Raw genomic sequence first — 18647 nt, forward strand, 5'->3', positions numbered from 1 at the left:
CCCTAAGGGGCCCGTAGGCAACTGCCTTGTCTGCCTATTTCAACTGGAGAAGAAGCCTTGTGCTTCTTCTCCAGTCGAAAATTTTCGTTGATTATGCGACAAACGGTTGACTGGGACGTTCTCACACGCGACACTATAGCTCTTTGGATTTTCACCGACAACTAGCGACTGCACTCTTCGTACTACCTTCCTCGTTCGACTTGGAGCAGGTTGCAGTTTTTACGGTGTTTTTCGCCCACTTGCAGAATCTTCGCGGGATTTTCCTTTGCCATTCAAAACTTTATGGATAACGAACTTCGATACACTAAAACTTTTCGACTTGCACCTATCAATAATTTTCGCATAACTGTACCCTTCTTCGGAAAGTGCGGTTATGTAACCTTCCAACTATGGGTACAATTCCCGAGGTATGTCGACATTAAAACAACTTCTACAACTGCTACACCTGTTCATAAGGTTTGGGACTACGCCTGCGGGAAATTTTTTTTTACATTGCTGCCAAAAATCACAAGCAGGATTAATGTCAAAATCGTTGTCAAAAGGCTAAATCAACCCTCCGTACTACTACTGCTAAGAATAGTATAAATCTCCTGTAGTAAAATTGAAGATAGTTCGGAGTGCACAATGCTCATATTTAATCCCGCGTTTACGCTGCTATATTATTCTTTATCACTTAAACTTGTACGACTCGATGTAGCTGGAATATAAATTGAATACTCGTATGCAGAACTTGTACTTAAAAATAAGCTATTTTTGCAAATACATGTATCACTAAATAAGATCGACATGGAAGCTCCGAACACAGAGTAGTAACGTTATCTTTCTACTCTGCGGCTCCGAATTACGTTTTCGTAATAGCAAGTGAATTGGAGCAGTCACAGGTAGGAGCCGAGGTGGAAGGAATGTTGGGTAAAGTAAGTAAAGGATAACCAAACGATCTACTAGAGTAACTAAAGGAATCGCCTGTTGATAAACGATGCTTGTGAGAGTGTTGAGATATTTTTTGTACTAGCATAGTATTTTTTAAAATGCAGCTATCTGCTGTTACTATTCTGTACCTTTCGATGCTAAAGGAAATGGTAATAGTGCAGCTTCTAATGGCAAGATGTTGAAACAGTTGGGGATTATAAAGCCATAGATTACCAAATAAATTATCCAGAATTATTACACAGATTTGTGTCTTTAGCCTTATATTTAATTTATTCACTGGAAACTTTTTAAAGTGATTACTAAGACATTTTTTTTGCATCATAATGACTTCTGCAAATAACTTCTGATTCTTGACTTGGTGGGAGGGGGGGTTTCCTTAGACTAACACTAAAAGCGATCAAAGATTGGAAGAATAGTCTTGATTCATAATAACTTTTAAAAAAAGTCAAACTGGTAGATAGATTTGTTACGTGAAGTGATTTAATATTGAGATTTTTTTCCCATGACGCATTCAAGAATGATACGTCGACCGTGACTTTCTGCTGACAGTGCTGTAGCATTTAATACGAGTCATGATTATGTGATACAACAAAGTGGAAAATCAAGCCTTTATTTCGTGTGTACTTTCAAGTAAGTACACACGACGTATGAACGATTAGAATCAAGGACGTTTCAACCATCCGCAAACATAAATTATGCAACAGTGGTTGACGGTCAGAAAGTGATCATACCATCTGTGACGCATCGCAATATATTTTTTATTTATTTTTTTGTATTACGCGGTTTACTTGCCTTGCGATACAAAATGCTGATTAGAGTCATATCTGTATTTAGATCTGATTAACTTTTACAATACAGGTAAAGTTTCGGGATATGCCATTGCCTACTGTTGTCACTTTCAGTTACACTTTTATAATAATATAACTGTTTATATATATATATATATATATATATATATTAATTTATATTATTATATATATATTTATTTACATATTTTAATTGTAAAGAATTATAAATATATATTTACAAATATATATTTATTTGTTTTAAATATCTAAATTTTCGTTATATTGTATTGAAATGATATTTATTCCTGTGTTTTTAACCATTTATACAATTCCTCACTCCACAATGATACTCATGCTTCAAATATGACACATGGCAGGTTAATTTCGTCTTGTGTGATGTTTATAAGTGATTTTTTTTTTTTTTTTTTTTTGTAAACAGATACCTATGAGAAGTGCTGTTTACTGTAATTATTCATTACCTTAAATTCTAAAGAAAGAAAATATAAGTACAGAACTGTTTTAGTTCGTCATATTGGGATGTAATGTAGTCAACATTTACCCCCCACCCCCACTGCTTCATATCCAGGGAAAAAGTGGCCCCAATATAAGAATTTGGAAAATAAAGATACAATAGAGCATCAGTTATCCAGAATAATTAATGTCAGACTTCTTCTGGATAGCCAAATTTTCTGGATAATTGAACATAAGGTAAGATTAAATAAATTCTGTTATAATGTGTTAAGGTAAAAGACTTTAAAAATCATGAAAAACACAAATTTATTTAATTAAAAAAATAATAATAACTTATACATAACAGTTTGCTCATTTACATATGTATGTATATTCTGATAGGTATTTTACTGCAAATTTTATGTAGAAAAAAATTTAAAGTAATTTTTTAAAATTCAATCGTTTTTTTGTTTCGTTTGTTGTGACTTTTTTTTTTCCCCCTTTTGCTTCTGAATCTCAAATTCCTTAACAATATCACTTTGATTATATTGCATTTTTCCTATTTTTCTGCCCATTTTAATTCTGTTTCTTTTCATTGATATTTTACTGTAAAAAACTGAGAAAAATATTAAATTGCACAGTTTCAGACTGATATTATTCTTACCGAATCTGGAGCTAATACACATAATAGGAAGTGAAGAGAGCAAAATATGCCATGGAAAATTGGGTTCACGGAAGGCAAATGACTGAACTCTTTCATTCATAGTTTCCTAATCCAAACATTTTACCAGATATAGCATTATCAAGGCACATGATGCAAGCTTATATAGCATCAGCCAAAAAAAAAAAAAATAAATAATAAAACACACACCCTTCTCATTTCAACCATCCACTCGCTCCAAATGTTTGTCTAGTTCTGCCTTGAATCTATTTAAGCTATCAACTTCTACAATGACAGATGGAACTTTGTTCCAGCAATCAACCACCCGCTGGCTAAAGGCAAACTTCTGCACATCTGTCCTACAACTGGCTTTCCTAAATTTGAATTTATGCCCTCTCAGGTGATTACTCTGAGCAAAAGGAAGAATCCCATCAGCATTCAGCATGCTCAAACCATTCAAGGCTTTATTTTATTTTATTATTTTTTTTATTAGCCATACGGTGCAGGTGCAAGGAAGCCTGAAGCTTATGCTGCACCAGCCAAAAAAAATTCCCAAGTTTTCCTGAGAGAGAGAGAGAGAGAGATAGATAGATAGATAGATAGATAGATAGATAGATAGATAGAAAGGAATCATGAAGAAAGAGAAGAATGAGGACCCTGGGTGTGCCAAGCCCATACTCACCAGATGTGAGCCCCTGGGGGAAAAATCTTCCTGGAGATGATGGGGTATGAACGCGGGACTTCTCACACACCTTAATCAGAATACCTCACAGATGCCTGGTCTCCAGACACTGTAATTTGCAAAACGTAAGCCTTTCTTCGGAAAAGCAACCCTTTGTTCCATTCACTAATCCTGTTGCCCTTCTCTGTACTCATTCTAACAGCTCTACATCCTTCTTAAAATGAGACCTCCAGACCTGAAGGCCTCATTAAACATGATATACCATCATCAATATCATTAATGAATACAGAAAACAATATTGGACCCAACACTGAATCTTGGGGGATTCCACTAATAACATTAGTCCACGAAGAGCAGTGTCCATTGATTACCACTCTGTCTTCTCCCACACATAGCATTAGCATTTAGCATTAGTAGAGGCATATGATGCAAGAAAGCAAGCTTATTCAGCATCAGCCAAAAAAAAAAAAAAAAAACAACCACTACTTCCATTTCACCCCTCCGTTCGTTCGAAATACCTGTCCAGCTGAGCCTTAAATTTTTTTAGGCTATCAACTTCAACAACAAGCGATGGGAGTCTATTCCACAAACCAACTGCCCGCTGGCTAAAGGCAAATTTCCGCACATCTATCCGACATCCGTCCTTCCTCAATTTGAATTTATGCCCTCTCAGGTGATTATTTTGAGCAAGAGGAAGAATCCCATCGGCATTGAGCATGCTCAAGCCATTCAAAGCCTTATACACCTCTATCAGATCACCTCGCCGGTGCCTAGTCTCCAAACTCTGTAATTTGCAAAACTTAAGCCTTTCTTCGTAAGAGCAACCCTTTGTTCCATTCACTAATCTTGTTGCCCTTCTCTGTACTCGTTCCAGCAGCTCTACATCCTTCTTGAAATGAGGCCTCCAGACCTGTATACAGTACTCAAGGTGTGGCCTGACCAATGCCTTATACAAGGGAATAATCACATCCCTCTCCCTGGTAGAAAAATTCCTGTATATCATTGACAAGACACCATGAGCTACTCTTGCAGCTCATCTGCACTGCTCAGAGAACTTCATATATGCCTGCACAATTACCCCCAGGTCCTTTTCATTCTCTACCACTGTCAGCGTAGTACCACAGAGTTGATACGTTGATCTGGGGTTACTGTTTCCCATATGTGGTACTTTACATTTGTCAATGTTAAACTTCATTTGCCACCTCTCAGCCCATCTGCTCAACCTTTCCAGGTCCTGTTGCAGCAGCATAGTATCAGTAGTGTCCTTAACAACCCTACCAACCTTGGTATCGTCTGCAAACTTGGACATTAAGCCTGATACACCATCATCAATATCATTTATAAATACAGAAAACAACAATGGACCCAACACTGAACCCTGAGGAACTCCACTAATAACATTAGTCCAGGATGAGCAGTGTTCATTGATTACCACTCTCCGTCTTCTGCCACTGAACCATACCTTTATCCATAGCAGCAATTTGCCTCCAATGCCACACTTCTTCAATTTGTGCAGCAGTCTTCCATGCGCAACAGTATCAAAAGCCTTTCTAAGATCCAAATATATAATATCAAAGTTATTTCCTGCATCCAGTTCTTTTGTGACTACATCATAGTATCCAATCAAATTGGTCAGACAAGACCTGCCCTTAACAAAACCATGCTGTGTCTGAGCTATAACTGAATTCTTGTCCAGATGATCCTGCAGTGCTTCTTTAACCAGTGCCTCCATTAATTTTCCTGGAACCGAAGTTAAACTAACAGGTCTATAATTACTTGTGTCAGCCTTTGATCCTCCTTTGTGAATTGGGGTTACATTTGCACATCTCCAGTCCATGGGTACCTCCCCTGAGTCCAAAGAAGCTCTCATAATTATGGCTAGGGTTTTGCTTACTTCCTTTAATATAACTGGATAGATCCCATCCACCCCGGGTGCCTTTTTTATGTTTATCCTCAACAATTTCTCCTCCACTTTCCTCTCAGTTATTAGAAAATAATCTAGCTCACTGCCAATGTTTACTTCACCTACGACATTCCCCTTCCTGAATAACTCCTCATGTGTGAATGTAGATGCAAAATACTCGTTTAGATTGTTAGCCACCTGAGCTGGATCCTCGACTGTTAAACCATCAACATCCAGTGGACCAATCTGATTCATCCCTTTCCTTCTTGAGTTTAAATAGGTAAAGAACTCTTTTCTGTTTTTCTTTGCATCCTTTGCCAAGGATTTCTCATAATCTGCCTTTGCCTGCCTAATCTCCTTTGTGACTTGGTTACAGACCAACTTATATCTATCATAGGCTTCCATGTCACCCATTAATTTGTATGTATCCCATGCATTTTTCTTCTCTGCCATATGTCTCATTAGTTCATTTGACAACGATTTAGGCCTGAACCTTGAACAATATTTCTTGGTTGGTATGTAAAGCCTGGTAGCTTCCAAGATTTGTTCCTTGAATGCTTCCCATTTTGAATTTGCTGTTGGTAACATCATCAGTTGGTCCCACTGTATAGAATTTAAATACTGTCTCAGACCATCATAGTCGCCTTTACGAAAGCAAAAACCCTTCCCTTTACCTCTGATGGTAGTTATCTCCTTGAGTAAATCCCACATCAGCACACTGTGATCACTGCCACCCAGTGATTCCTTTATCTGCAGATTCCTAATGCATGAAGAATCACTACTGATAATCAGATCAAGAGTATTACTCCCTCTAGTTGCCTCCCGAACATGCTGGTGTAGAAAACAATCATCCAATAAATCCACAAAAGCCCTGCTAGTGTGTGAGTAACCAGCCCCCAAATTCCAGTCAATATCTGGGAAATTAAAATCTCCCATTATAAGACTGTCTGATTTACTGGCCCATTCTATTTCCCTGTACAGTATCTTATTATACTCAACAGAGTCATTTGGCCTATAGCACACTCCTACTCTCAATTTGGATTTACCTATGCTTATGTCACACCAAACTGACTCGACACTACCCTGTCCATCAATGTCGACTGGCTTCACTTCCTTGGATTTTATGTGTTTTTTAACTAATAGCATAACCCCTTCTCCCCTCCTGTCCTGTCTATCCTTTCTATACACATTGTACTCCCCAAATTCCAGTTCTGCATTCCTTATATCTGTGTGACACCATGTCTCTGATATCCCAACAATATCTGCCTTTGATGTTTTGAGCAATACCTCAAATTCATCAAATTTATTTACTAAACTCCTAGCATTGGCGTACACGCAAGTATACATGCACCTGTTTCTATTCTTAGCTACCCTAACACAACCCGGGGGCTCACATCTGGTGAGTATGGGCTTGGCAAACCGAGGGTCCTGAGCTGGATATCATCATTCTTCTCTTTCTTGGTGATGCCTTCTACCTCTCTCTCTCTCTCTCTCTCTCTCTCTCTCTCTCTCTCTCTCTCTCTCTCTCTCTCTCTCTCACACACACACACACACACAGTGGGTAACTCGGGAATTTTTTTTTTTTTTTTTTTGGCTGGTGCAGCATAAGCCTCAGGCTTCCTTGTACCATATGGCTAATAATAATAATAATAATAACCCATGTGTTTACTTGTACCGCAATGACTTCCAGCAGTCTCTGAAATATCCTGCATCTTGTTTTTCAGGCTTCTGCTCATTGCAATAGAAGCAGTGCAAGAATCTCTTTCACCTCTGCCAGTGGCTACTGTTAATCCATTAGTCTTTGTCTCCCCCCAAGCTAGCAGTTTTCCGACCCACCTAACACTGCCTCGATAGCATCAGCAAATATTCTTGCACCCTTTCTATTTAAGTGTATCCCATCCCTGTAGAAGCAATTACTCCTGTTAACAAGTACATTCCAGGCTGAAAAAAATTCTACCCCTTGAGCCTTGCACAATCTTTCCAGGGCCGAATTGATCGACAAGGCTCTCATCATATACTCCCTCCTATCGTGTCTGGGCAGAATTGCAGACACTTTCAAATTCAGCCCTACTTCACGGCTTTTTTTCAACAGTGACCTGTACTTGTTAAGTAATTCCGCTGGTCTCCTACTCTTAATATCATTAGTGGCAATGTGTGCAACTATATTACCCTTTGTGCCCTTAAAAGATGATATCTGCTCTACAACGTCATCAACCTTTGCCCCTGGCAGACATACCCTGGTCCTGTTCCACCTATCCTTTTTACAAAGCATGTTCCCCCTTTCCCTGACAATACAGTCACCAACAACTACTAGTTCCTGTGGGACCAGCGCATTCTGCCTTGGGGGGGGCTGCCTCTGTGTTGCAAGATGACCAAGTGCAAGCTCTGGCGTTGATGTGGGCAGCTGAGAGCTTGATGGGCCCCTCAATTTATTTCCTTCGTGGGCATCCACCCTGTCCTTCAAGGTCTCATATAGGCCCATAACAACGCCGAGTTGTTGCCTAATTTCCTTGCACTCCTTGCATTGTGCACACACAAAGACATACCCATGGCAGTATCATGTCCCGTACCCAATTGCTCCGCAAATATCAAGCAAACAGTGCATCTTAAAAGGCTGTGATTCAGAGGGCAACTGCCCCCCTCAGTTCTCCCCCGGGTCCCAGCACTCCCATTAGCTCGAGCCTTTTGCTTTGCTGCTCTGGTCAGAGTCATGATTTCGATTTAAATGTCAATAAAATTACAATTTCAGAACAAAATTAAAACCTTAAACTTGTATCTTAACATAGCAGCAATTTGCCTCCAACACCACACTGCTCCAATTTGTGCAGCAGTCTTCCATGTGCAACAGTATTAAAAGACTTTCTAAAATCCAAATATATATCAAAATTATCCTTTGCATCCAGTTCCTTTGTCACTACATCATAGTATCCTTGTTTGACCAATTTTATTGGTCAAACAAGACTTCCCCTTAACAAACCCATGCTATGTCCAAGTTATAACTGAAGTCTTGTCTAGATGATCCTGCAATACTTCTTTAACCAGTGCCTCTATTAATTTTCCTGGAACAGAAGTTAAACTAACAGATCTGTAATTACCTATGTCTCCCTTTGATCCTCCTTTGTGGATTGGGGTCACATTTGCACATCTCGAATCCATGGGTACCTTACAAGTCTAAGGAGGCTCTCATAATTATGGCTAAGGGTTTGCTTACTTCCTTTGCTGCCTCCTTTAATATAACTGGATAGATTCCATCCAACCCATGTGCCTTTCTTTTGTTTATCTTCAACAATTTCCCCTCCACTTTACTCTCAGTTATTTCAAGATTATCTAGCTTACTGCTATAGTTTAATACACCTCTGGCATTCCCCTCCCTGAATAGCTCCTCATGTGTGAATGTAGATGAAAAATTTCATTTAGTTTGTTAGCTACCTGAGCAAGATCATCAACAGTTGAACCATCAATATCAAGTGGACCAATCTGATTCATCCCTTTCCTTTTAGAGTTTATATAGGTAAAGAACTCTTTTCTGTTTTTCTTTGCATCCTTTGTCAAAGATTTTTCATAATCTGCCTTTGCCTGCCTAATCTCCTTTGTGACTTCAAATTGAGGAAAGAAAAATGTAGGATAGATGTAGGGAAATTTGCGTTTAGCCAGCGGGTGGTTGGTTGATGGAACAGACTTCCATCTCTTGTTGTGGAAGTTGATAGCCTAAATAAGTTTAAGGCTCAGCTTCAGCTGGACTGGTATTTCAAATGAATGGAGTGGTGAAATGGGAGTGTTTTTTTTTTTTTTTTTTTTTTTTTTTGGCTGATGCTGCATAAGCTTGCTTTCTTGCATCATATGCCTCTACTTACTATTGCTAATGTGACTTGGTTACAGACCAGCTTATATTTATCATAGGCTTCCATGTCATCCATTAATTTATATGGTTCAACTGTTGATGATCTTCATTAGCATTAGTAGAGGCATTTGATGCAAGAAAGCAAGCTTATGCAGTATCAGCCAAAAAAAAAAAAAAAAAAAAAACCCACTTCCACTTTACCCCTCTGTTCGTTCAAAATACCTGTCCAGCTGAGCCTTAAACTTATTTAGGTTATCAACCTCCACTACAAGGGATGGAAGTCTGTTCCACCAACCAACCACCCGCTGGCTGAAGGCAAATTTCCGCACGTCTGTCCTACATCTGTCTTTCCTCAATTTGAATTTATGCCCTCTCAGGTGGTTATTCTGAGCTAGAGGAAGAATCCCATCAGCATTGAGCATGCTCAAACCATTCAAGGCTTTATACACCTCTATCAGATCACCTCGCTGGTGCCTAGTCTCCAGACGCTGTAATTTGCAAAACTTAAGCCTTTCTTCGTAAGAGCACCCCTTTGATTCATTCACTAATCTTGTTGCCCTTCTCTGGACTTGTTCCAGCAGCTCTACATCCTTCTTGAAATGAGGCTTCCAGACCTGTATACAGTACTCTAGGTGTGGCCTGACCATTGCCTTATACAATGGAATAATCACCTCCTTATCCCTGCTGGAAAAATTCCTGTATATCATTGACAATACTCCATGAGCTACTCTTGCAGCCCGTCTGCACTGCTCAGAGAACTTCATATCTGCCTGCACAACCACCCCCAAGTCCCTTTCATTCTCTACCACTGTCAGTGTAGTACCACAGAGTTGATACGTTGCTCTGGGGTTGCTGTTTCCCATGTGTAGTACTTTACATTTGTCAATGTTAAACTTCATTTGCCACCTCTCAGCCCATCTGCTCAACCTTTCCAGATCCTGTTGCAGCAGCATAGTGTCAGTAGTGTCCTTGACAACCCTGCCAACCTTTGTATTGTCTGCAAACTTGGACATTAAGCTTGATATACCATCATCAATATCATTTATAAATACAGAAAACAATAATGGACCCAACACTGAGCCCTGAGGGACTCCACTAATAACATTAGTCCACGATGAGCAGTGTCCATTGATTACCACTCTCTGTCTTCTCCCCCTCAACCACCCCTTTATCCATAGCAGCAATTTGCCTCCAATGTGACACTGCTCCAATTTGTGTAGCAGTCTTCCATGTGCAACAGTATCAAAAGCCTTTCTAAGATCCAAGTATATAATATCAAAGCTATTCCCTGCATCCAGTTCTTTTGTGACTGCATCATAGTATCCAATCAGATTGGTCAGGCAAGACTTCCCCTTAACAAAACCATGCTGTGTCCGAGCTATAACTGAAGTCTTGTCTAAATGATCCTGCAGTGCTTCTTTAACCAGTGCCTCCATTAATTTTCCTGGAACAGAAGTTAAGCTCACAGATCTATAATTACTTGTGTCAGCCTTTGATCCTCCTTTGTGAATTGGGGTCACATTTGCCTATTTCCAGTCTATTGGTACCTCCCCTGAGTCCAAGGAAGCTCTCATAATTATGGATACGGGTTTGCTTACTTCCTTTGCTGCCTCCTTTAATATAACTGGATAGATCCCATCCACCCCGGGTGCCTTTCTTGTGTTTATCTTCAACAGTTTCTCCTCCACTTTACTAAAACATTTAACTATTTAAAAGTAAAACTAAAAAACTATTTAAAACAAATACACCAACCGTTTAATTATAATGGTTTAATATTGGAAACTATAAAATGTGCCAAACGATACTACACTGTAAAATGATATATGCAAAATACTGATTTACAAAATAAATATATGATGAAACTTTAATATACAATAAAATATAAATAAATAAAATATTTAAAATACAATAAAGATAAAAGCGATAAAACATTGACTGAAGCTTTCGGAGGCTTCCGCCTCCTTTCTCAACAGCAATGATGTTTAAGCAACACATTCTTAAGTAACAGGCTCACAGCACACGTGGTTGACTAGGCACATGCTGAATATTTCTTTCATACGATCCAGAACCGGAAGCGGCTCGGGAGCATGGAAATATAAAACGCTCGTCTTTTGCCAGGACCACGGCTTCTAGTAGGGAGTGAAATCGAACACCCCTGTCCCTGTTCATGCTATTGTTCTCAGACGAGCCTATCCACAAACTCTCTAACCACTTACGGTCCCAGAACCTATGCGCCCAGTCAAGGATGACAGCATTCACCGGGGAGACCCGATGATGTTTCTCCCAATAATACTTAGCAATGGCGGACTTATTGAACTCTGCGGTCTGTATAGCTCGCATGTGCTCCCCCAGATGGTCTTTTAGTCGCCATCCTGTCTTCCCCACATAACATTTCCCACAGTCCCGGCATTTGATCTCATATACGACCCCACTAATTGGGCAAGTTAGGGCGGATCTTATGAAATGTGGTTACTCCCAGAGGGTCATTGATAAATATAATAGAGGCGTGGAGCCTAATCATGGAATACTGTCCGTTCCAGTCGCCACAGTTTATATTCCCTACTATCCGGGCTTGTCAGATCGTATTTCAAGAATGCTACGTGACTTTCAGGCACGCTGTGTGCAGCTTCCGGGTCGGAAGTTGCACACAGTGTTGTCACAGGTCAAAAACCCCATTCCTGGGGATTCCAGTAGTGGGGTCGTATATGAGATCAAATGCCCGGACTGTAGGGAATGTTATGTGGGGGAGACAGGACGGCGACTAAAAGACCGTCTGGGGGAGCACATGCGAGCTATACAGACCGCAGAGTTCAATAAGTCCGCTATTGCTGAGCATTATTGGGAGAAACATCATCGGGTCTCCCCGGTGAATGCTGTCATCCTTGACTGGGCGCATAGGTTCTGGGACCGTAAGTGGCTAGAGAGTTTGTGGATAGGCTCGTCTGAGAACAATAGTATGAATAGGGACAGCGGTGTTCGATTTCACCCCCTGCTAGAAGCCGTGGTCCTGGCAAAAGACAAGCGTTTTATAATTCCACGCTCCCGAGCCGCTTCCGGTTCTGGATCGTATGGAAGAAATATTGAGCATGCGCCTGGTCAACCATGTGTGCTGTGAGCCTGTTACTTAAGGATGTGTTGCTTAAACATCATTGTTGTTGAGAAAGGAGGTGAAAGCCTCCAAAAGCTTCAGTCAATGTTTTATCGCTTTTATCTTTATTGTATTTTAAATATTTTATTTATTTATATTTTATTGTATATTAAAGTTTCATCGTATATTTATTTTGTAAATCAGTCTTTTGCATATATCATTTTACAGTGTAGTATCGTTTGGTACATTTTATAGTTTCCAATATTAAACCATTATAATTAAACGGTTGGTGTATTTGTTTTAAATTCTGGATATGTACTCTCCCAACTGTAGAGGCCTTTTTGAAGACATCTGACATCTATTTAGATCTAAATTTTGAACAATATTTCTTAGTTGGTATGAAATGCCTGGAAGCTTCCAAAATTAATTCTTTGAATGCTTACCATTTTGAATTTGCTGTTGGTAACATCATCAGTTGGTCCCACTGTACAGAATTCAAATACTGCCCCACACCACTGTAGTCACCTTTATGATAGCAAAAACCCTTCCCTTTATCCATGATGGTAGTTACCTCTTTGAGTAAATCCCACTTCAGCACACTATGATCACTGCCACCTAGTGGTTCCTTTATCTGCAGATTCTTAATGCATGAAGAATCACTACTGATAATCAGATCAAGAATACTCCCTCTAGTTGCCTCCCAAACATGCTGCTGTAGAAAACTATCATCCACAACAGCCTTGCTAGTGTGTGAGTGACCAACCCACAAATTCCAGTCAATATCTGGGAAATTAAAATCCTCCATTATAAGACACTCTAATTTACTGGCCCACTCTATTTCTCTGTACAGTTGTTTATTATACTCATCAGATTCATTTGGCCTATAACACACTCCTACTCAATTTTTCTTTCCCAGTGCTTATGTTACACCAAACTGACTCGAAACTGCACTGACCAGCCATGTTGACTGGCTGTACTTCCTTGTATTTTGTGTTTCTTAACCAATAGCATAACCCCTCCTCCCTTCCTATTCTCTCTATCCTTCCTGTACACATTGTACTTCCCAATTTCAGTTCTGCATTCCTTATATTTGTGTGATATCATGTCTGTTGTCCCAACAATATCTGCCTTTGAAGTTTTTATCAACACCTCAAATTCATCAAATTTATTTACCAAACTCCTAGCATTGGTGTACACACAAGTATACATGCACCTGTTCCTATTCTTAGCAACCCTAACACAGCTCATATAAGAAGTAAAAAACAAGTAGAAATACTCTCGTAACATAATAGAAATTTCTCTCACATACTACCATTAATTAAAAAAAAGAAGAAACCTCGGCCTTTCAAATTATTCTGGATAACCGACTTTCTACTGTATAAATAGTAGTAGTTGTTCTTATTGAAGATCTACACTGGCCATATTGTGTCTTTCAAATAATAGTTTCAAGTTTGTAAGCTTTTAGTAGTGAGACAACATCCTTATTCTCTATAGAAAGGAGAAAAATTCATCTAGGTTTCCTTCATTTCCCAAGGTGTGCTCATTGTTATATGTTCCTCTAAACCTTTTTGAGATAGGAAGATTCTAGCTTTTTCTGCTGATAATAGGAGCAGTCAAGTAAAATATGTTTTACTGCGATAACATTATGGCAGCGAGTGCACCATGCAGGGTCTTCATTTCTGAGGAGGTAAAGATGAGTTATATGAGAGTATCCAATGCATGTTCTTGCAAGAACTACTTCTTTTCTTACTTGCCTTTTGCTAAAGGTTATCCACAAGGATGGCTGGGATCTTAATTTATATATGTTTATTGTTATGTTCTTGCCATGTATTATTTTCATATAATGATTTTGTAATCTTCATATCAATTACATTTGAATTTATTGGTTGTATTGCTACCTGATGTGTGTTTTCATTTCCAAGTATTCCACAATGAGCTGGGATCCAGCAGAATACCACTGTATGTTGTTTTGTTTTATAGCTGGATCACTTTAGATCTGATTTGTTTCAGCAGGGGATGGTAATTGTGTGATTCATTTTGATAGAACTTAAACAATTGGTATTGATGATATGCTGTACACTAGTTTGAGAATCCAGGTGATTAAGAGCAAGGTAGATGGAAAAAGTTCTGCAGAGAAATTGCTGAACTCTGTTGGTAGAGAAGCAGAAACAGTGAAAGCAGTGAGACTGCCATAGCATCAACTGCTTTCTTTGATTTTGAACCATTAGTTATATCTGATTATATTCAGCATAACTGTGGGTGTGGATAGCATGGAGTTGTCCTATATTTAAGCTTTCCAGAGAATGCTTACCCCACTGAGACAGAAAGAACTATCACATTTCACCATAATTGTAGCCCATGTAGGGTTAGTGAAGAGAAAATCTTGATAGATTTTTTTTTAATCTGTACATTCTAGTATGAAGTGATATGGAGTCTAATGCCTTCATGTTTATTGAAATGCAGCTTATTTTTTTTGAACAGACCATTGAGGCAGGAAGAGGTACAGCCAATTAGGATCAGTTGACGGGCTCTAAATTCTGGTTTCTTAGTTTACTAATAAAATTTTCCTTCTGAGATGTAATGGTGGATGGTGACTTTCTGTTATAAGCTTTGAGCTGGGGTAGTTCTAAAGGCTCCTAACACAATTCTGAGAGTGTTGTGCTGGGTAGGTTCAAGCTGTGCTGGTGCACTTTTCCTGGCAGAGTCATAGATGGGAGAGCCACAGTCCAAATGCAATCTAATTAAAGCTCAGTAAGGATAGTATTAGTGGCAAATGATGCAAGAAGGCAAGCTTATATAGCATTAGCAAAAAAAAAAAAAAAAAAACAAACAAACAAAAAAATCACACTTCGCCCATCCATTTTCTTCCAGTCACATTTGTTGTGTGTGGCACCTCCATAGCCAGGTGGGAAGGAGCAGCAGTGCATAGCCCAACACTTCTTGATAAGACTGGGGTTTGAGCCCGCCACCACCAAATACGGAGGATGTGGAAAGGTCAGGGAATGACCACCGCATATTCCCAGAGGAATATGGCCTTAGTTGCTAATGCTCCTAAAATCCAAATATCAACAACAATTGTTGTGGCCATCGACAAATTCCTCCAACTGCATCAATTACATGCTATATGAGCAACATCGCAAAATGTCACACCCAAAAGTTCACTGATCCCATCCTTCCACCTAGTTGCACCTCTTCCCCTCGATTTTTTTCCTTCCATTCTTCAACAGAAAGTTTTCCCTCCTTACTATGTGTCCAAAAAATTTAAGTTTTCTTCTGTTGATGCCACGAAGAAGAATTTTAGACCTGCCAGTTTTATTCGATATCCACTCATTTGTTCTTCGATCAAGGTAAGAAATACACAGTATTCTCCTGTAACACCATATTTCAAGTGCCTCAATTTTCTTCCTGTCAACTCTCTTCAGATTCCATCCTTCACATCCATAAGTGGCAACCGGAAAAATTAACGAATCAGTGATTCTCAGTTTCGTCTTTAGGGGCAGATCTTGATTTCTCCATAATTTTGTCAGATCAGTGATCAACATTTTAGCAATTTCCTGTCATCTCTTTACATTGTTTGAGTAGTCACCATTTTTATTCATTCTTGACCCTAAGTAATCAAATTCATCAACTCTTTGACATCTTGCCCACTAACCTTCACTTTACTAGAACTGTGATTATCACCAATGCCATAATTTTAGTTTTACACATATTCAGAAACAATCCTTTTTTCTCACTTGCTTCACATGTTCTAGTGTTCTCCCCAGGACCTATCAAATGAGTGCCCCCATTTGATAATTCGAATTTAACTGACCACCCTGCTAAAATTTAAGCGATGCTTGCAGTACCATATGGTACTGATCTCGATCAATATTAATTCAAACATACTATGAAATTGAATCAATGTGACAGGAGCATATAATGTAAAATTATGCAATTAATTTCTGCTCTGGATTGATTAAGTCACATTTATAAATAACAGAAAATTTTATAATATTGCAAAGTATTACACGTCCCCACTTGGCTACTTCATAATGGCACCAGGCTGGCAAAATTTTCCGGGGAGAACCCTGTACACTCAAAGTTTCTTTAAGATGATCCTTGGAATTGCAAATTAGCACAGTATCATCTGCCTGACAAAGGTTGTTTATCTTCAGTCCTCCAATTTTGACTCCAGTCTGTAAATCTTTCAAAGCTTCACACATAATATCTTTGGCATAAAGATTAAAAAGGCAAGGTGACAAAATACAAGCCCTGCCTGATGCCGTTACTGATTTTGTAAAAGTTTGTGTTTCCCATGTTGGTTCTCACATTACCTTCCTGTTCCTGTAGCTTTATCAGCTGAATTATGTGAATTGGGAATCCCATAATAGTCTTTGTTTCTCATGTTGAACACAATCAGATGCTTTTGAATAATCTATAAAACACAAAACAACTGGAACTTTGAATTCTTTACATTTTTCAATAATCAGTCATAGACTTAAGATCTGATCTCTGGTTCCTCTGCCCCTTCTGAAACCTGCTTTCTCTTCTGGTATTTCTTCTTAAAGTTTTCTTGAGATTTTGTTTAATTAACCCCAGGGGTTCGTTTGGTGAGTGTGGGCTTGGCACACTCAGGGTCCCAAGCTGGATATCATCATTCTGCTCATTCTTGGTGATTTCCTTTTGACTCACTCACTCACACACACACACACACACACACTCTCTCTCTCTCTCTCTCTCTCTCTCTCTCTCTCTCTCTCTCTCTCTCTCTCTCACTCTCAGGGTAACTCGGGGAATTTTTTTTTTTTGGCTGGTGCAGCATAAGCATCCTCAGGCTTCCTTGCACCATATAGCTAATAATAATAATATTATTTTAAGAAGAATCTTGTTTAGCATGAGAAATTACGCTAATAGTCCTGTAATTTGAGCAATTTTCAGATCTCCTTTTTTTTCACAAGGGAATGAAAATTGATTTCTTTAAATCTGATGGTCACCATCCCGTTTCCCAAATCTTTACAATCATTTTATGAAAAAAACTTGGCGCCCTTCACACCTGTAGCTTTAATCAATTCCACCGGGATTTCATCAATTCCAGGTGCTTTGCCACATGTCAGTTCTCTGATGGCTTTTTCAACTTCTTCCTTCAGTGGAACTGGTTCATGATCACACTTTCGAAAAGGGGATGGCAGATAGCTGTTCACAATACTCTTTCCATTTTCCTTTAATTGTATTCTCATCTATTAAAATTTCCCCCTTGGAGTCCTTAATTCCATTAAGTTTTGGATGGAACTTTTGTATTAATGACTTAATAACATCATACATCTTCTTAGTGTTGTTTCCTTTGTTGTGGTATTCAATCCCTTGACACTTTTGACTGATATAATCCTGTTTGTCCTTGCTTAAACCGCATTTGATGACTTTGCTCAGTTCCTGATACTCTTCGTTTCCATGTACACTCTAGGCCAGTGGTTTTCAACCGGGGTGCCTTACAACATTCTTGAGGTGCTGTGTAATTTGGGTTTAAGTTACTTAAAGTTATTATTATTTTTTTTGAAATTTAATATTTATTTCATTATAAAAATAAGGGTACAATATAAAAGGTACAGTACATTATCCATTGTACCGTATCTTTTTAATTTTGTGGTGATCTATAATTGATCTTTATTTAATACCTCTATATCAAGAATAAAATTATTATATAGGTATATAATAAAAGGTCAGAAACCACTGTGTTAGGTATTTCTTTTGGCCTAGGGGTGCCGTGAAAAAATTACTGGGACAGTAAGGGCGCCGTGAACCGAGAAAGGTAAGGAACCTCTGCCCTAGGTTTTTGCAATTCTTCTCTGATCAATATGTTTAAAAGTGGATTCTGTAATCCATGGCTTCCTGATCTTTGAGATCTCTCTCTAATGTATCTATTTGCTGAATTCTTAATAATGCTTCTTGCATTTTCTGACATTTATTCAGGCAGCATATCATCATCTAGTTCTAATAGAGCTTGAAAACAGTTGCCTGTTTCAAGTATATAATCATTTGGAATATTTTCCGCATCCAATCATCTAGGGTAGGGGTGGCCAACAAGTCGATCGTGGCTTTAATTTCGGTCGATCACAACGTATTTTAAATATATATAAAAAATATATTAGTCAAAATCTAAATGTTATTATTATGTGCTCCACTGCATACGCTTGTTACAAATCGATTGAACTACGTGACTACTCTTGTTGCCGCGTAGGGGCTCTTGTGAAAATTCACGCAGTTACCTTGTGGAGAGCATAGTATACGTGTCTAATTCTTATTTAGCTTACTTAATATTAATAACTGG

At 38.7% G+C, this 18647-nt stretch overlaps 1 protein-coding gene across 4 annotated transcripts in view; it reads left to right on the forward strand.

Moving 5' to 3' along the window:
- The first annotated feature begins 816 nt into the window (after window positions 1-816).
- The window catches only part of LOC150083125 (mitochondrial glycine transporter-like), a 298096-nt gene continuing 280265 nt past the window's right edge, over window positions 817-18647 (forward strand). The window contains exon 1 of one of the 4 annotated variants that reach the window (XM_090377060.1): window positions 817-914. The gene's annotated coding sequence lies outside the window, so the exon portion shown is untranslated. Of the gene's footprint in view, window positions 915-955; window positions 1561-1645; window positions 1789-2354; window positions 2427-18647 lie in introns of those variants that run through there. The other 3 variants (XM_090377059.1, XM_090377061.1, XM_090377062.1) reach the window with 3 other exon arrangements.

The sequence above is a fragment of the Mastigoproctus giganteus genome, chromosome 7 (assembly GCF_048544385.1).
Source record: "Mastigoproctus giganteus isolate SK-2022 chromosome 7, ASM4854438v1, whole genome shotgun sequence".
In the NCBI taxonomy this organism is placed as follows: domain Eukaryota; kingdom Metazoa; phylum Arthropoda; class Arachnida; order Uropygi; family Thelyphonidae; genus Mastigoproctus; species Mastigoproctus giganteus.